This window comes from Lactuca serriola, chromosome 4 (genome assembly GCF_051521515.1).
Source record: "Lactuca serriola cultivar US96UC23 chromosome 4, Lser_US96UC23_V15, whole genome shotgun sequence".
Lineage (NCBI taxonomy): Eukaryota > Viridiplantae > Streptophyta > Magnoliopsida > Asterales > Asteraceae > Lactuca > Lactuca serriola.
In genome coordinates, this window is record NC_136411.1 from 15,425,698 (window position 1) to 15,443,006 (window position 17,309).

Below are 17,309 nucleotides of genomic sequence, written 5' to 3' on the forward strand. Positions count from 1 at the left end.
TAAGACTAAGACTAAGAGTTAATGACGATGACTGTTGTTTGCTGAACTTGATTGCGGTGTTGAGATTGACTGTGGTTCCTGAAAGCAGCTTTGGATCTCTTTTAAGTTTAAGAGGGTCACTTTTATGTTTCAACAAGTTGTGTCATGTCTTTTCTAAAAAATAGATGCAAAGTGTGCACTCATTGACTCAAACTTGGATTTGTTCTCAAACGGTGGTTGTTATTTTTGATAAAAAGCCTCGACCGGTTTGCCTAAACTTTTCTTCATTAGCCTTCTTGAATTCTTCATAAGGCAACCATTCCTTCTTATGCTTCCTCCAATGTTCATCATATTTGTCTCCACTTTAGTAACAAACTTAAGCTTTATGATTCCCATTCTCATCCACCCTGCAATTCTTAGTTAAATGCGGTCCATTGCAATTATCACATCCCACTTGTATTGACTAAATTGATTAGTCCATCTTTTTCATTCTCTGGTCCATACTCTCGAGCTTTCCCGTCACAACTACCAAGTCCTCAGAAGCTCCATTGCCATTCGTTTTCCCTTTTGTCACATCCTTTATCGGGTTGTGATACTCTATCTATTAATTCTTTAATAGTATTCGAGATCTTCTTTGTCAATTGTCCTTGAGAATCAAGGAGTTGCGTCGTTGTCACATTCACCCCGTCATAGAAGATAGAAACTTCTTGCCGCACGTCGAGATCATATTGAGGGCAATTTATGAGCAATCCCTTGCATCTTTCCTAAGCTTCACATAAAGACTCGCCATTTTCTTGATGAAGGTTAACAATATTTTGCTTGAAACTTTGGAAGGTGGACTGAACTGCTGAATGAATTCATCTTGATGGTTAGCCCATGTATGAATAGCTCCAGGTGCAATTGAATTTAGCTAGTTTTTAGCTGCTCCTTTGAAAGTTACTAGAATCATTCTCATCAACACCGATTTGCATGGAACATTGGGAACATTAAAGTAATTTGCAATGTCCAAAAATTCATCAATATTCTTGTACGCATATTCATGGTCTTTCCCATAGAATGGGATATCTTTAAGCATAGTGAGAATATGCCCCTCAAGTTCGAAATTGGTGGCTGCTGGAATTCCGGGTGGTACAAGACCTGACCAGTTGTAGTTACGCATCCGCTTCTTGTACTCTTTCATCATCATCGTTGTAATGTCTAACATCTCTTCTTCCTAGCTTTTTATGTCTTCCTCTGAACCATCCTCGGTTTCTAGTTCGTGCCTAATGCCCTTCTCGTTAGGAGTTTTCTTGAAGCTTTCGAAATCCTTGTTTGATTTGAAAGTGCTACTTGATTCGTCGACCTTTTTATCTTTCTTCTTATGGAAAGAGGATTATAGATCTTCGAGTGGTGGTATGATAGGAAGTTGTGATCCCCTGGTCATAAATTACTGAAAGAAAACAAAAAAACACGTAAAACGAATAAAAGTAAATAAACTGAAACTGCATGCACAATAACCACGATGTGGACAATCAAGCCCACGACGAGGCTACTGAATATGTAGAAAAATTGAAACAATGCAACAAATAACTTTTGCGGTTTTTACCCCACAAAATGGATCGATTAACAAAAGTAACTAAATTAAAAATCAATATAAGTCGTTCCCTGGAAATGGCGCCAAAAACTTGATGTGCAATTTATATACTACCTAGTTTTAAATTTATAAGTCTAATATACTTAACTAACTAATTGCACTTAGGCAGTGTACCTGGTCAAAATTATAGAATAGTTTAGTTAAGTCGGATGTCAAACACAGGGAACAGAAATTCAATCTATAAAATAACTACTAATAATTAAGCTAAGAAACAAACTTTAAATGAGGGGTTTTACTGATTTCGCAAGATTTGAAGAACTTAAATCAAACAACTCCTATTAAACTAAGCAAAGAAAACAATTTAAATTCAATTTTAAAGAGTATTTTTGTTAGATCTGAATCTCACATTTTCCTTATGGTTGATTTCTATTAAATTACTATTGTTGGTTACCAAATTATGACATAACTAGTTATTATGATCAAAATTCCTAGTTGTTACCAATTTATGGCTTACTATGTTATGATCAAAGACAAGTAAACACGAAAATGATACTAAGATAAATTTGGTTATGCACAATAAATCTAAGAGTTACTTTTCGATGATCAAGTCAAACAACCAAACACTAATTATATACCAATTATACTCTCTAACACAGTTAAAGTTACCAATTTTAATTAACTAATATAAGATTTGTTCAATCCTAGCTCTAGCAATTTAATGATCATAAACCACTAGGTAAACAAATTCATGTAAATAGAATCATCATCTACTACACAAAACTTATATCAAAGCAATTAAAAACTATAACTTAAAGATGCAACGTGTTGATTTATCAACACTAGGAAAAACAACAATAGTTAGCCATAAGATTGAAATCAACACATACTTCAAAGGTTTCATCATCACCAACGAAAGTAGAAGGGTTTTAGCCCATAATCATAGCAGAAAAACACATAGAATCGAAATAAATAATACTAGATATAATTAAAGCTAGCAAACCGAAAGATTTAATATTGTTTTCTTCTAGATCTCTTCAACAATTTAGATCCAAGCGATTTCTGAACTTCCAAGGGTTTTCTAAGGGGTTTTTAGTCTTTAATAGTTGAGAATAACTTGAAGCATCTGTTATGGTTGAACGCAGAACTGAAGTATTTATAGTTTCCAAAAGAAGGCTCTCACACTATGGTAAATAGGCTCCACGACGTGGCGATCTGTAACTACGTGTATTCCCCAAGTCAGCTTCTCTGATCGTGAACTTCTTTTCACCACGACGTGGCTAACGATCTCCACGATGTGGGCTTCAGAATTTTTGATTTCTTTGACTTTGGTTGACTTGACCCACTTTTTTCTACTTCCAGCTCCGCAATTCGTTTCGTTTTTATCTCGAGCATGTCTTCACTACTACAAAACAAATTTCAAACATATTAAGTATATTTTGTCCTAAAATAAGCACATTTGTAGCTCAAAATATTAAGATAATACACAAAATATATGAATAAATATGCAAATATCACCTTAACAAAACTAAAAAATATAACCGGGTTACCCGCTTACGTAACCGAAACTGTCAGTTGTAGGACTTGTTCCAAAAATTTAAGAACCGCCTAGACCGATTCCGATTACGGTTCCGATTCCGATGAAATAAAATGGATACCCATCTATACTCGTCACTAATCAAAACATACCTTTTATATCAACTTAATATAAATTTTAATATTTTAAATTAATACAACGATACGATATAATTATATTTTAAAAACACAATTCGTTTAGTTTAAAATGCCACATGGAGGGTAATCCGTAATTGTATACAGAGCGGTTGGTGAGTGACAATTTGGTTATTGGACACGTAGTGGTTTGATTGGATGAAAAAGCGTCGATCGGCGAGAAGTATTAGTATAATTGTTAGTGCACGCCGGAATCTTTTCTTCTGGGGTTTCGGGTTTTTAATTGCTTCGTTTTCAAGTTTGTTCAATTTTAGCAAATTTTTATTTTTACTTCATTTTTAATTACTCAAAATCTGAGTCAGGCACGTGTCAATGTCTAACAAAGCTAACCCCCTAATATTTTAAATAGATTATTGTAATAAAACTAGTTAATTACTTTTAAACGATGATCTTGTTGCACTTTAGACAAAATCTAATAAACTTAGCACACGTGAGCAACATGGGTTATGGAATTTCAGAGTGGTTTGATCTTTTTCATTGTCTGTAAATAATGCGAAGATAGTTAAAAATGTAACAACGAAATCCAATTGAATTTATATAACTTGAGAGTGTTTGTCGTTTTGCTTTCTTAAAATATATATTAAAAAAAAAGGTTGAAGGGATAATAAGTGTTATATGAAACAAATTAATAAGTCTTCATCTGGCTTTTGTATTAAAGTTAAATGCACCGATTTTCTTATATTTTCGTTAAAGTATATTAAACTCCTAAAAAAACGTTTTTCGTTTATCGAATGTATAGGAAGGTCTTAAGTATACATCATAAAGTTATTTAAAACGTATAGCTAACTTGATTACAATAATATAAGAGAAATCAAATATTTTTTCTTTTATTTTTATTTCTCTTTCCTATTCATTCCTCCGAAAAAGAATACTAAAAAATATAATTAATAGATTTCATATGCCATTATTTATTTGAATAGGAAGATTGATAGAAAAAAAATATTTAATTATGTATTCAATTTGTTTGTTTTCTCTTCTGAAAATAAAAAATTATGACTCTAATGCAACAATTTTTTTTGAACGACGTATACATTAAAAAGACTAGCAAGAGGTTAGAACAAAATAGAGTACAACAATTATAAATTACAAGCTTTAAAAGGGGAACTACAATAATTGAACTAACAAAGATGATTAAAAGAAGATCTATGATTTGTCCAATTTAATGAAATCAACTCGGTATCATATGTCGTCTTTAAGAAAGAGCATTGCTTTCTGTTAAAAAAACACGTTGTTGCAAGCCTTACAAATGATCCAGATCACCGAATAAAGAAGAACCAAGATGCCTTTCTCATTTCCTTTTTGTGACCGGAGGCTCCCAAAGTCGTAAACAAGTCTTCTTTATTTTTCGGGATAACCGGAAGCAGCCCACACCAGCTACCAAACTAATCTAAAATATCAGCCGAGAACCTGCAATTGAAAAAAATATATGATCGACATCCTCCTCCTTAGATTGGAAAAAGGGACACAGTATGGAATTGAGAGCAACACCTCTAATCACGAGATTCGGAGCCACTGGAAACCTATTAAGCAACGTCTTCCAAACAAAACAATTAACTTTGATTCAAGCCCAATTAACCCACTTAAAACCTTGAAGATGGATTTTGGAGTACATTTTCTCGGCTATCAAATAATTTTCTCCTCTAAACGTATTAAACATTTTCATGTCCTATCTTTGTTCCCTGCAATATACATGTCAACAATGTTCCCATAGTCATTGAATATCTTCCATAAACAGGAACGATTGCAATCATTAGGTAAGTTGGACCCAAAAAGGTAGTTGCACTCCCCTTAAGCTCACTAAAGTTTTATCCTCAAAACTTATTAAACATTTTCTTCTTCTGCATAATTGTTTTGAATCCCTCCTTAGTCCCATCATTGTATCCTTATTCATAGATTTTCTCTCCCGTCATAGTTCTCTAGTACAACAAGTAATGAATATAATTAATAATCGGGTAAAATCAAAAGATATGATGTTAAGTAGTTATTAAATAGAAATAGTGAGAGGAGGCCACCTTATCTTACCCCTCTATTGATTTGAAAGTCTTTTATAGGGGAGTCGTTAACCAAAATCGAGGTCCTACCAGAAGATAAACACCCATTTATCCAATTCCTCTATTTCCACCCAAAACCCATTTGATCCAAAATACAGTCCAAGTAGCTCTAATTACGGGAATCAAAAGCCCTATCAAAATCAACTTTAAACATACAAACTTGTTTTTCACCTTCACCATCTTTGGAGACTCTTCTAAAGCACGAGTATTGTTCACCTTGATGAATAAAATGGATGAAAAGATATCACGTGTCCTATCTTTGTTCCATGCAATATACATGTTAACATTGTTCCCATACTCCTTGAATATCTTCCATAAACCGGAATGATTGCAATCATCAGGTAAGTTGGATCTAAAAAAGATAGTTGCACTCCCTTTAAGCTCATTAAAGTTTTCTCCTCTAAACATATTAAACATTTTTTCTTCTGTAAATTGTTCTCCATCCCTCCTCATTCTCATCGTTGAATCATCATTCATAGATTTTCTCTCTCGTCTTAGTTATCTAGTACAACAAGTAATTCACATAACTAATAATCAGGTAAAATCAAAAGATACGATGTTAAGTAGTTATTAAATAGAAATGGTGAGAGGGGGGCACCTTTATTGATTTGAAATTCTTTTATAAGGAGATATTAACTAAAATTGAGGTCCTACCAGAAGATAAACACCCATTTATCCAATTCCTCTATTTCCACCAAAAACTCATTTGATCCAAAATAGAGTCCAAGTAGCTCCAATTACTGGAATCAAAAGCCTTATCAAAATCAACATTAAACATGCGAACTTGTTTTTTCACCTTCACCTTTTTTAGAGACTCTTCTAAAGCATGAGGATTGTTCACCATGATGAATCAAATAAATGCAAAGATACCTCGTGTCCTATCTTTGTTCCCTGCAATAATTGTGTCAACATTGTTCCCATACACCTTGAATATCTTCCATAAACTAGAACGGTTGCAATCATCAGACATGTTGGACCTAAAAAAGATAGTCGCACTCCCCTTAAGCTCACTAAAGCTTTCTCTTCTGACCTTATTAAACCTTTTCTTCTTCTTCATAATTATTCTCCATCACTCCCTAGTCTCATCTTTGTATCCTCATTCTTAGATTTTCTCTCTCGTCGTAGTTCTCTAATACAACAAGTAATGCACATAATTAATAATCAGGTAAAATCAAAAGATATGATGTTAAGTAGTTATTAAATAGAAATGGTGGGAGGGGGCCACCTTATCTTACCCATCTATTGATTTGAAATTCTTTTATAGGAGAGCCATTAACCAAAATCGAGGTCCTACCAGAAGATAAACACCCATTTATCCAATTCATCTATTTCCACCCAAAACTCATTTGATCCAGAATATAGTCCAAGTAGCTTCAATTAGGGAATCAAAAGCCTTATCAAAATCAACTTTAAACATACGGACTTGTTTTTTCACCTTCGCCTTCTTTAGAGACTCTTGTAAAGCATGAGTATTGTTCACCTTGATGAATCAAATGAATGCAAAGATACCTCGTGTCCTATCTTTGTCCCTTGCAGTATACGTTTCAACATAGTTCCCTTATTCCTTGAATATCTTCCATAAACTGGAAAGTTTGTAATCATCAGGTAAGTTAGACCGAAAAAAGGTAGTTGCACTCCCCTTATGCTCACTAAAATTTTCTCCTCTAACCTTTTAAAACCTTTTCTTCTTCTGCACAATTTTTCTCTATCCCTCCCCAGTCTCATCGATATACCTTCATTCATAGATTTTCTCTCTCGTTGTAGTTCTCTAGTACAATAAGTAATGCACATAATTAGTAATCAGGTAAAATCAAAAGGATATTGAGTAATCTAACCCTTATAAATGATCTTTTTGACATAAATGACTAATTTTTTTTCGAAAAGTAACCACATTCTCCATAACACATTGTTCCAGAGAGCTCTCTGGAATTCCGGAGTACGGTTACGGAATATAATTTCCTAGTTTATTTTGTTTTGCGTGTATCATGTGGTTTTTCTTTTAGAGTAAGTTTTGGTTTTATATAATGTATAAGTTTTGTTTTTATAAAATTTATACCTTTTGGTTTTATCAAATATAAAATGCAATTAAAATCAACAAACAACTAATAAATACATAAACTAAATAAAGGGTGTCTCTGTAGGTCATATTACAAATAAGATGTTTAAATTATCTTTGTTCTTATACCACAAAAAATTTCCACTAGTCGTTTTCGATAACCCAAATCCCGTGGACCGGTTTTACCCTCTATAGAAATCGATTTCCTGGTGATCAACACCTCAAGGAACCAACAAAAATACACCCCACAATCCCCTATGTTGTTAATCTGTTGTGGTACGCCTGGGGCCATTTCCAGGGTCATCTTGAAGCTCTTAAGTGGAATTAAATCAGTTGGTTTGGTACCCAATAGTTGACTCCCACTAGCAGTTTGTGGATGCAGGTTGTCATACCTATAAACCAATCCTTATCTTCTGAACAGTAGTCACCCTTCCAATAACTATCGAATATAGTCATTTTGAATTTCCTCAAATCCGAAGAACCCCAAAACCAATGAGCTTGTGGTATGTTGATTGGGATGTAAAGCTACAAAAAGGTTAGAAATAATTAATTAGTATATACATACTCATGTAATGTAATCCAAACAAAATTATATCTTATCACACTCTGTCCAAGCTGGGTAAACGGATCCGTCAACCGTGTCACTCCAGTCATATGTATTAGTGTTGAAATTTGACGACACAAACTGTCCACCAAGCACCATCCACTCTATGCTCTAGTAGATATGAGATCCACATCATGACGTGTTGCCAAATAATTTTTTTTTGTAGTAAAGTATTATTATTAGAAGCATAGTATGTAATAAGCAAATAATTATATTACTTATATCACATGACAACCATCCTCCATGACTATCCGTATATAACCGTGTCCAAAACTCAAGCATAGAAAAACCGGTCAAATAATTATGATCAAACAACAACGAACCATCATATTCTTTATATACATTGTGTACGATAGGATCTACAAGATTGTCCACGGGTGCTAGTTGTTGTCGTGTAACACTTTTCCTCTTCATTTGTATCCATGACGACTATACCATACAGACAAAACTTTTTGACGTTTAGAACGCCTAGGAGGTGCATGTAATGGTGATTTGTATTCATCCCACATAATCTCTATTACATCAGACGAGGGAATAACCGGAGATGGCTGCTCGAGGCTGACATTCAACGGTTTTTTAGGGACATCATTCAGCGTCTATTCAGGTCTGACATTCAGCGAATTTTTGGGGGTGTTTAAGACATAATCATGCTCCCATAACTCATTGTCATTATAGTATCCTCGTACGGTTTCAATAATGTATACTTGTAGACGATGTAAAAACATAATGACTATAAGCGAGGCAATAATTAAAAATGTACCTCTATCCCCTTCGAGGTATTTGTATTGTCTCTGGGAGTCTTATTGATAAGTTTTAGAACCATGGCTAAAGTAGCCTCATGCTCTGCTAAACGCTCCTCTTAAGATCGTAACTGCTCGCGACATTCACATACCTCATTTTTCAATTAACCGACCTCGTTCTGCAAGTCACTAATAAATTGGCCCTTGTCAATTGATAGGTCAGTGGCCGATGGTGGTGGTGGTGGGTGATATGGATCATCTATCCATACCTTCTTTTCTCGATGCTCATGGGTAGGGGAGTTTTTGGGTGATGGTGTTACGGAAGGTGCCCTGTGAACTTCAGTGTTGAGAAAATCAAGGCAATCAATCCACGCTGAGCTAACAATCCACCATTCAACATGCATCTCATCTTCTGTCGGCTCCAACTTCAATACAAGTCTATTACCATGCTAACAAAATTATCAAATTATAAATGAACATAAATTATAAAGTAAATAAATATTTAAATAATAAAGTACCCATACATCGTCTATTTGTAAAATTTGGTTGCAGTGATTCTTTTGTAACGACCTCAGTTTTGATCATGCAATAGCCCGAGGGATCACATTCTGTTGTCGGGTACCAAACAAACTGCTCACCGGAAAAGTCTCAAGAATCTATATATGAGTGTTAGCAAACAAATAAATAAAAACTAATTAGAATGTTAGCAAACAAAAAAAAAGTTTCCATCATATACTTACCCTAAAAGCGTATAAAAACCCCTATAGGGTATAGGTCAAGTTTTGAGGTTCGTTCTCTTTCGGTTAGTCTGGATGTATAAGCTTCTCAACCTTATTGAATACGGTAAAAAGCTGTTTGTACAACCGATCTCAAATTATCCTCCTCATGGATATATGCCACATAAAAAAGTAGTTAACAACTAAATTTCTAAAAAAATATTAGTAACGATCAGTAATTATAATCAATATTTATAAAATAGACAACATTATACATGTTTAATTCATCAAGGTTAGATAGCAAAGCGAAATACTCTTCTGTAACAAGTTGTTTAGCCAACCCCCTATTGAAACCCTTCTCTAACAGGTATAGAAGACATACATGGACTGTATCCTCTTCCGGTAACTCATTAAGTGATTGTTTAAACACATCCCTAACATTCTGTAATTTGATCGAGCCATTCGTTGAAGCCATAGGAAAGGCAAGGGAACGAAAGGCGACGTCGGATGCAGAAGCAGGAAAATAGTCACCAAATCGAAATCCGGTGACGAGACAAAATGCTTTCTCCCTGAAAGACAGCTTGTAACCCCCAATACCAAAAACTATATCCTCTAATGGCTTCGGGGTCGGCAACAACATCGTGGCAAAATACGTAATGTAGAAGCAAATGATCCACATCTACATTTGGAATGTCTATCCACCTCCTGAAACATGTATTCCTGAACATAGTCTCGCATTCAGGTTTGTTTCTGAATGCCGCAAGAATTTCCCCGCCAATTTTGGGTTTACACGAGAGTGTAATTGATGCATCACAAACCATGTCATGCTGCATAAATAAAAAAGATGTTATCACTTCATTCTAAAATGCAAATGACTAATATTCTGGACCTGTTCTGGATCAATTCCGGACCTATTCTTCATGTTCCAGATGAGTTCATCGTGTTCTAGAATAGTTCTTTGTGTTCTGGAGGCTTCCATAATGAAATTTTAAGATCCAGAACACGACTTTTCGATGTAAATTAATAATACCTAAACATCTAAACTACTTTTCAGTTGGTCCTACAACAATGACATCTTTAATAAAAGCTCCAGAACATTTCCAGTTCATTCCGAAGGTGGTATACGAATTCCAGAACAGTAACAGTAGAAAAATAGAAACCTTAAACAAACAAAGAGAAAACAAAGAATGTACCCATAAATAATGGGGTCGTAGTGCTCATCTTCCATTTCGGAAATAGGTGTCGATATGTGTCAGAGATGGGAGTTGTGTGTCAGAATCGAGTTGGAACTATGGAATCAGAATGCACCTTTCAAAAATGAAATTGTCGCCTCAAATTATATTCTGGATTTTGAAATTAAAAATCCCGATCCGGAACATATACGACTGATCCAGAATAGGCATTCCAAATCCAATGAAATGGGTCGGGCCACCCAAAAAATAATTTGGAATTTGTTCTGAAACAACCCATTCTAGAATATGTGGTTATTTTGCAAAAATAAATTATATTTTAAACAAAAACCCCGAAAAAAGTGGTTAGATTACTTTATTTCCCAAAATCAAAAGATGTGATGTTAAGTAGTTATTAAATAGAAATTTTATTAAAATTAATTCATTATCATTGGTTATTATAGAAACTCTAATATAATGTTATCTCATCAAATTTGGAGTAGTTTTCTTTCCAATTATTTTATTTAAACTTTTTCAGGAGATGAACCGTAATGCAATAAGTTTGGCCAGTTATATCAACTAATTTATGCAAAGCATATAATTACAATAATGCTAATGGAGACATATGTTGTTAAAGAATTGATGTAAAAATTACAACTAATTTATGCAAAGCATATAATTACGATAATGCTAATGGAGACATATGTGGACTTAATACATTCATATTTTCTCATAGTTATACCCACCATGTAGCAACTCTAAGATCGTCTATGGTGTGTCACACCATACCACCCATCTCGTTATCTTTAATGATTGTTCATCATTAAAAACAATATCGATCACCTTTAAGTTCTAATATTCAATCTAATTGTCAAATATTCCATGAAATTATCATCCATGTCATTAATCTCGCATATCCTTTGTCATGTCTTTCCTGTCCATCACATATGGTTCATGTATGTTGGACCTTTAACAATATTACATTTCACAATCCAATTTAGTTCCTAGAAGTCTTCGGCTAATTACTTTAAACCAACCTTGTTCACACTTCCTCTTATCTTTTTGGATAATTTTATCCATTCTAGATATCACCATCTTGGGACCATTACATCTTGATTATTACCATAACTTCTTAACCAAATTCCAGTTAATCATTATCGTCATGAAATGGAAAATTTGTCAACTTTTATCTTCTAGAAAAGTGATCATGCTTCATGAATTCATCAGATAACTCATCATATTCAATTGTACATTCTATCATTCATCACCTTTATGCATTCCACTTGGATTACCTCTTACCACTTCAATATGCAATCAATTTGAAGGTTTACGGATGCTTTGACTTCTTAGTGCATGATATCTTACTACTATCATTATTTTTATCATCATAATGCATCAACGTACGCATACCCATCTCATTCTTAATTCTCCATCAAAAGACACACATCTCCTTTTTATCAACTATCATATCTTCCTTAATTGGTCGTCAAATTTCCATAACCATAGGAGTATTGTGTTATACTTGATAACAACTAAATGTGGTAATAGCTTAATTATCATAAAAATATTATCATCAACATCATCTACTTTAATTTTCCCTTTGATAAGGGTTACTGTGAATGCTTAATAAGCATTTATAACATCTAATACTTCTTTGGAAATCTTCTCCTTCTTAAGTTACTTCACACTAGGACCCTCCAAAGGCCATCTAATTTCATTTTCATTTCTCTCAACAAAACATTACATATCAATGTTACACTTTCTTTGTACCATATTTTACACCTTAAGTTATTATTCATAACTTATATGTGTCTTTATCATTAAAGTTCAATATTTTTATCATATTACAGGACACATTGTGCAACACATGGCAACCATCTCTTGTAATTCGACATGTATTATTGGATAAAAATTACTATTTTATCCTATCCAAAAAGATTGAACCACAAAGATAGAATTTCGCTCTTGAGTGATTGAGTGTTTAAAAATAAAATTGATTTCCTTATCCTCATTATTAAAAATAGTCATATATATATATATATATGTGTGTGTGTGTGTGTGTGTGTCAACTCTTATATACAATTACAACCTAAAAATTATAGAGATCTGAAAAGAAATTGTCATGCCCAACTTTTACATGCCATCACTTTATGCATGAGTAGATTTTCAACAGGGGAAATACCAACATATTTCCCACAAATAAAGTATATAGAAGTTATGATTTTTGATGCTTATATTTTAATTTTAAGACATATTTAAGAAAGGGCGCAAAAGAGAAAGAATAGTTTAACATGTTGTTAGTGATCTTTATTTATAGAAGGTTGAGAGCTATAAAATGATCCCAATTAATGAAAAGGGAAAATGTTAAAAAAAGACCAACAAACTATTTCATTTATATAATTCTAGTTGCTCAACTTATTTTTGTCCATTTTAGGTAATAGACTTTCCAAAATCGTCTCCTTAGTCCTTTAAAAGACTATATCCTTTAACATGCTTACATGATATTTTTAATGATTTAGGTTAAAATTTCATTAGAAATAAGATAACATGGCTTTTAAAAAATTGACTTGGTATTTGCTCCTTTAAAATAACATATCCAATTGGTCTTGTAGCGAAATTGAACTTTGTGTGTTATCTTCATTTTCAAGAAACATGAGGTTCTAACATTTAAATAAACCATAAAGGCAATATACTTTTAACAGTTAGCCATAAAGCCAATGTACTATCTAAACAAAAGACAATTCCAAATCCAAGAAGCAATAAAGGCAATGTACTATATAAACAAAAGATATTTCAACCAAAAGAACATTAAAATCAACCTGCTTTCTTATTAATCATCTCCTTAATCCTTTAAAAGACCACATCCCTTAACATGCTTACACGCCATTTTTTAATGTTTTAGGTTAAAATTTCATTAGAATTATGATAACGTGGCTTTTATAAATTTGACTTGGCATTTTCTCCTTTTAAATAACATATCCAATTGGTCTTTGAGCGAAAACTGAATTGTGTGTGGTGTCTTCATTTTCAAGAAATATGATATTCTAACACTTCGATAAACCATAAGAGTTAGCCATAAAGCCAATGTACTATCTAAACAAAAGGCAACTCCAACATGCTACCCTTCCCTCCAAAAAGCGATAAAGGCAATGTACTATCTAAAAACATTAAGGGCTACTTCCTCATTTTCACCAAACACACTCATCCACAGTCTAGGTTAGATTAATTGGAAAACAAAACGTAGCAGATTGGATAAGGTCTATTGTTGGTTAATTCTAATGAAATTTTAATACAAATCATTATAAAACTATTATATATCAGTAAATATTTATTAAGTTAATTTTCATTATTTTTTCCTTTGCTAAATTTAGTTCTTTTATTTTAACGAGCACAAAACAACTATTATTAATGTTAGGGTTTGTATAGATGGTTATATATATATATATATATATATATATATATATATATATATATATATATATATATATATAGAGAGAGAGAGAGAGAGAGAGAAAGTTAGGTTCAAATGTTTTTAGCAACTATTGTGTGCCTAAATGCACCAATGAGAATTCAAGAAATAATAAATTATTAAATAAATCATTAAAGGGTATTTTGGACTTTTTGTGCTTTTAATTAAAAGAAATAATTTAATTGGAATCCTATAATTAAGGAAATAATAGAATATCACGTATTTGATCCCTTAAATCATGGTTCCTTCATCTTCATAACCCTAATTTTATATCAGAGTATACGATTATCTTCTTCACCCACCATAGTCAATATGTACAACCACGAGATAGTCACCTTCACCGTATACAAATATGTACCAACAGATCACACTACCGACGACACCGTTGTTTTTCCCCTTCTAGCATCCAAACCCTAAATCTGAAACCGTAACCACCATCCCAGTTTTGGTCAATTAAGAAACCAATGTTCGATTTTGGTTCCAATTTCCCTATGAACAGATCTTTGTTCCTCGTGTCATGCAAATAATCAAAGATGGTGTTGGCGGAGTTAGGGGAGCATTTCACGTGCTCTCCAGCAGATGAGCAATGTCACGATCATCGACGAGAAGGTCCTTAATGATTTTTTAAACGAGATCACACGTGCTCTTCTTCAATCCGATGTTCAGTTCAAGCCCGTTCGAAGATCATCAATCTTGATGATCTCCTACAGGTCATAACAAGCAGAGAATCATCCAACAGGTGCATATTGTTGTTGTTGTTGTTGTAGTTTTTCCCTCATATTTGTTGATCCGGTGTAATCTAAGCATATGTTGAATTAGTTAATTTTTATTGCTAGTCATTGATTGGATTATATGTGGCTGCTACAAGAATTTTGAAATAGGAAAATAAGGCAATGAAATTTGAATATAGTGGAACAAATTACAAACAGGGTGTGATTCAAGAAGTCCGGTTCCAGTGATTGAAACTGTACTTCAGCAAAATGTATAAAATCGATTCAGATTGAATTTCAATTCCAAACTACAAACATTCTAGCTGATAATAGTTGTTTACATAATGGAAGAGACATCTAATTTCTATATTTTTCTAGTGTTGAGTGTTTGGTTATGCTATAGACGCTCATGATACTGTGGCATATATTGGCCCAATGTTGTTAGGTTCACTTTGTGTTGTTTAACAATGATTTATCTATTTCTTCTAGGCTATATTTACCGAGCTCTGCCAGATGTTAGATCCTGGGAAGCCATCTTTCACACCCAAGAAAAGCAAACCAAGTGTTGTCATGTTTGTGGGTTTACAAGGTATTCTGTTCATGTAACTTTTGTTTTTTGTAAACTGTAAATTGTCATCATACATTTATTTGTAGTATTTTATGTATTTGGATCCTTGATGACATGTGCTACTGAATGTGAATGGATCAGGGTCTGGAAAAACTACTACATGTACAAAATATGCCTATTACCACGAAAAGAAGGGCTGGAAACCAACTTTGGTATGTGTAGATACATTCAGAGCCGGTGCATTTGATCAACTGAAGCAAAATGAAAATGGTAAATCACATGATTAATTCTTTATAGTGGCATGTAAAGTTATAACTACCAGAGTTTATTCTATGTATTCGGAGAGAATGAATTATATGTATTATGCAAGATTATATTCTAATTATTCTTCCAGAATGTATTATATGTATTCTGCCAGAATGTATTCTATGTATTCTGTCAGAATGTGTAAATTGATAGGAATTGCAAGTAACATGCTTTTAACCATTCTTAGTTTTTGTTGCATTTGTGATAGGAATGGTCAGAAGAAGTGCTTGAAGACCTGATAAGAATGACTTGAAGAATGAGCCAAAGTTTGATCACACTCACAGTTTAAGAATCTTCTTATTTTTTAAGAATTACACTTGTAGTTATTAATGAATTGTATATTTAAGAATACTAATTTTTTGTGATATTCTTTTAGAATATGTATAAATATATTAAAATGTATAAGGTAATTAGTATGTAAGAATATGTATGAATTTGTATTTAAGTTCGAATGTATATGAAAATATAAAAATGTTGTTATTCTTCAAAAGGTAGTTTAAGAATTCTGTTATTCTTCATTAATATTCTAATAGAATAAAACTTCGAAAGAAAATTATTCTAACAAAAAAACATTCTGACGGAATAAAATTGGTAATATTTACAAATTATGTTTCGAATTAAATTGAATTAATTTAAAAAATAAGATTATTAAAATTAGGAGAATTAATTATCCATAAAATTCCAAATATTTCCTTTTTTAAATATAGTTAATTGTCCAAAATACCCTTATGCTGAAATTTGTGTGATTATATGGTACATGTTCCTCTATTGTAATATCATAGACTCTCAAATCATTATCATTGATTCTATTCCATTTGTGGTCCAGAACTGTGTATTTTGGCACACAATAATTACTAGAAACAAAATAACATAACCATATATATATATATATATATATATATATATATATATATATATATATATATATATATATATATATATATATATAGTCACACCCCAAAATTGAGAACGGCGGAATACGTTCTGGGGTGGAGGACGTCATGTACAGTATCATAACAATGCATAATAGTAAAAACAAGCAACCACATCCATTGCATTAATATAGTAATTTTAATACAAGCGTGTTCTGTACAGTTTGTTAGACACCAAAAAGTATAATAAAAAATAAAGACGAGTCTTGTATGTGCTCCATCTTCTCAAAAGCTGCATTTGTACCTGTCTACTGACGACCTGAGAATACAAGTTATTTTGAAAACGAGTATCAGCATAAAGCTGGTGAGTTCATAAGAATTTTAGTGTCATTGCTTGTATAAAAGTGTTTACAATTGTGTAACATGAAAGTTGTTATCAAGTTTGAAAATAGGGTGAATCTCTAGAAAATCCTATATTTTCCAGTAAAAGTAGTCTTCTGCCAAGACTTGGTTACTTGTAGGTTTAATACTTTGAGTGTGTAAAAGTTTTCCCAATTAGACTCTCAATTATAAAAATATAGTTTGGACTTCATTTGAACAAAGTAAATGGGAAAATAATGTATTATTCCAACAGTGATATTGCCGACTGAATGGTAAATAAACCGCAGCCTCTAGGTAGTGATAAGTATATAATACACCTCGGGAAGTCTACTTTACCTTTAATTCTTAATTTGTTAATTTAGGGATCCGAATGTGAATCTTTATGTA

General features: G+C 32.7%; 1 non-coding gene across 1 annotated transcript; it reads left to right on the plus strand.

The window, feature by feature from the left end:
• Nucleotides 1–699: 699 nt before the first annotated feature.
• On the plus strand, nt 700–806 carry LOC145103553 (small nucleolar RNA R71). Its single transcript, XR_013706638.1, has one exon. It is a non-coding gene; the product is annotated as a small nucleolar RNA R71 (small nucleolar RNA).
• The last annotated feature ends 16,503 nt before the right edge of the window (nt 807–17,309 follow it).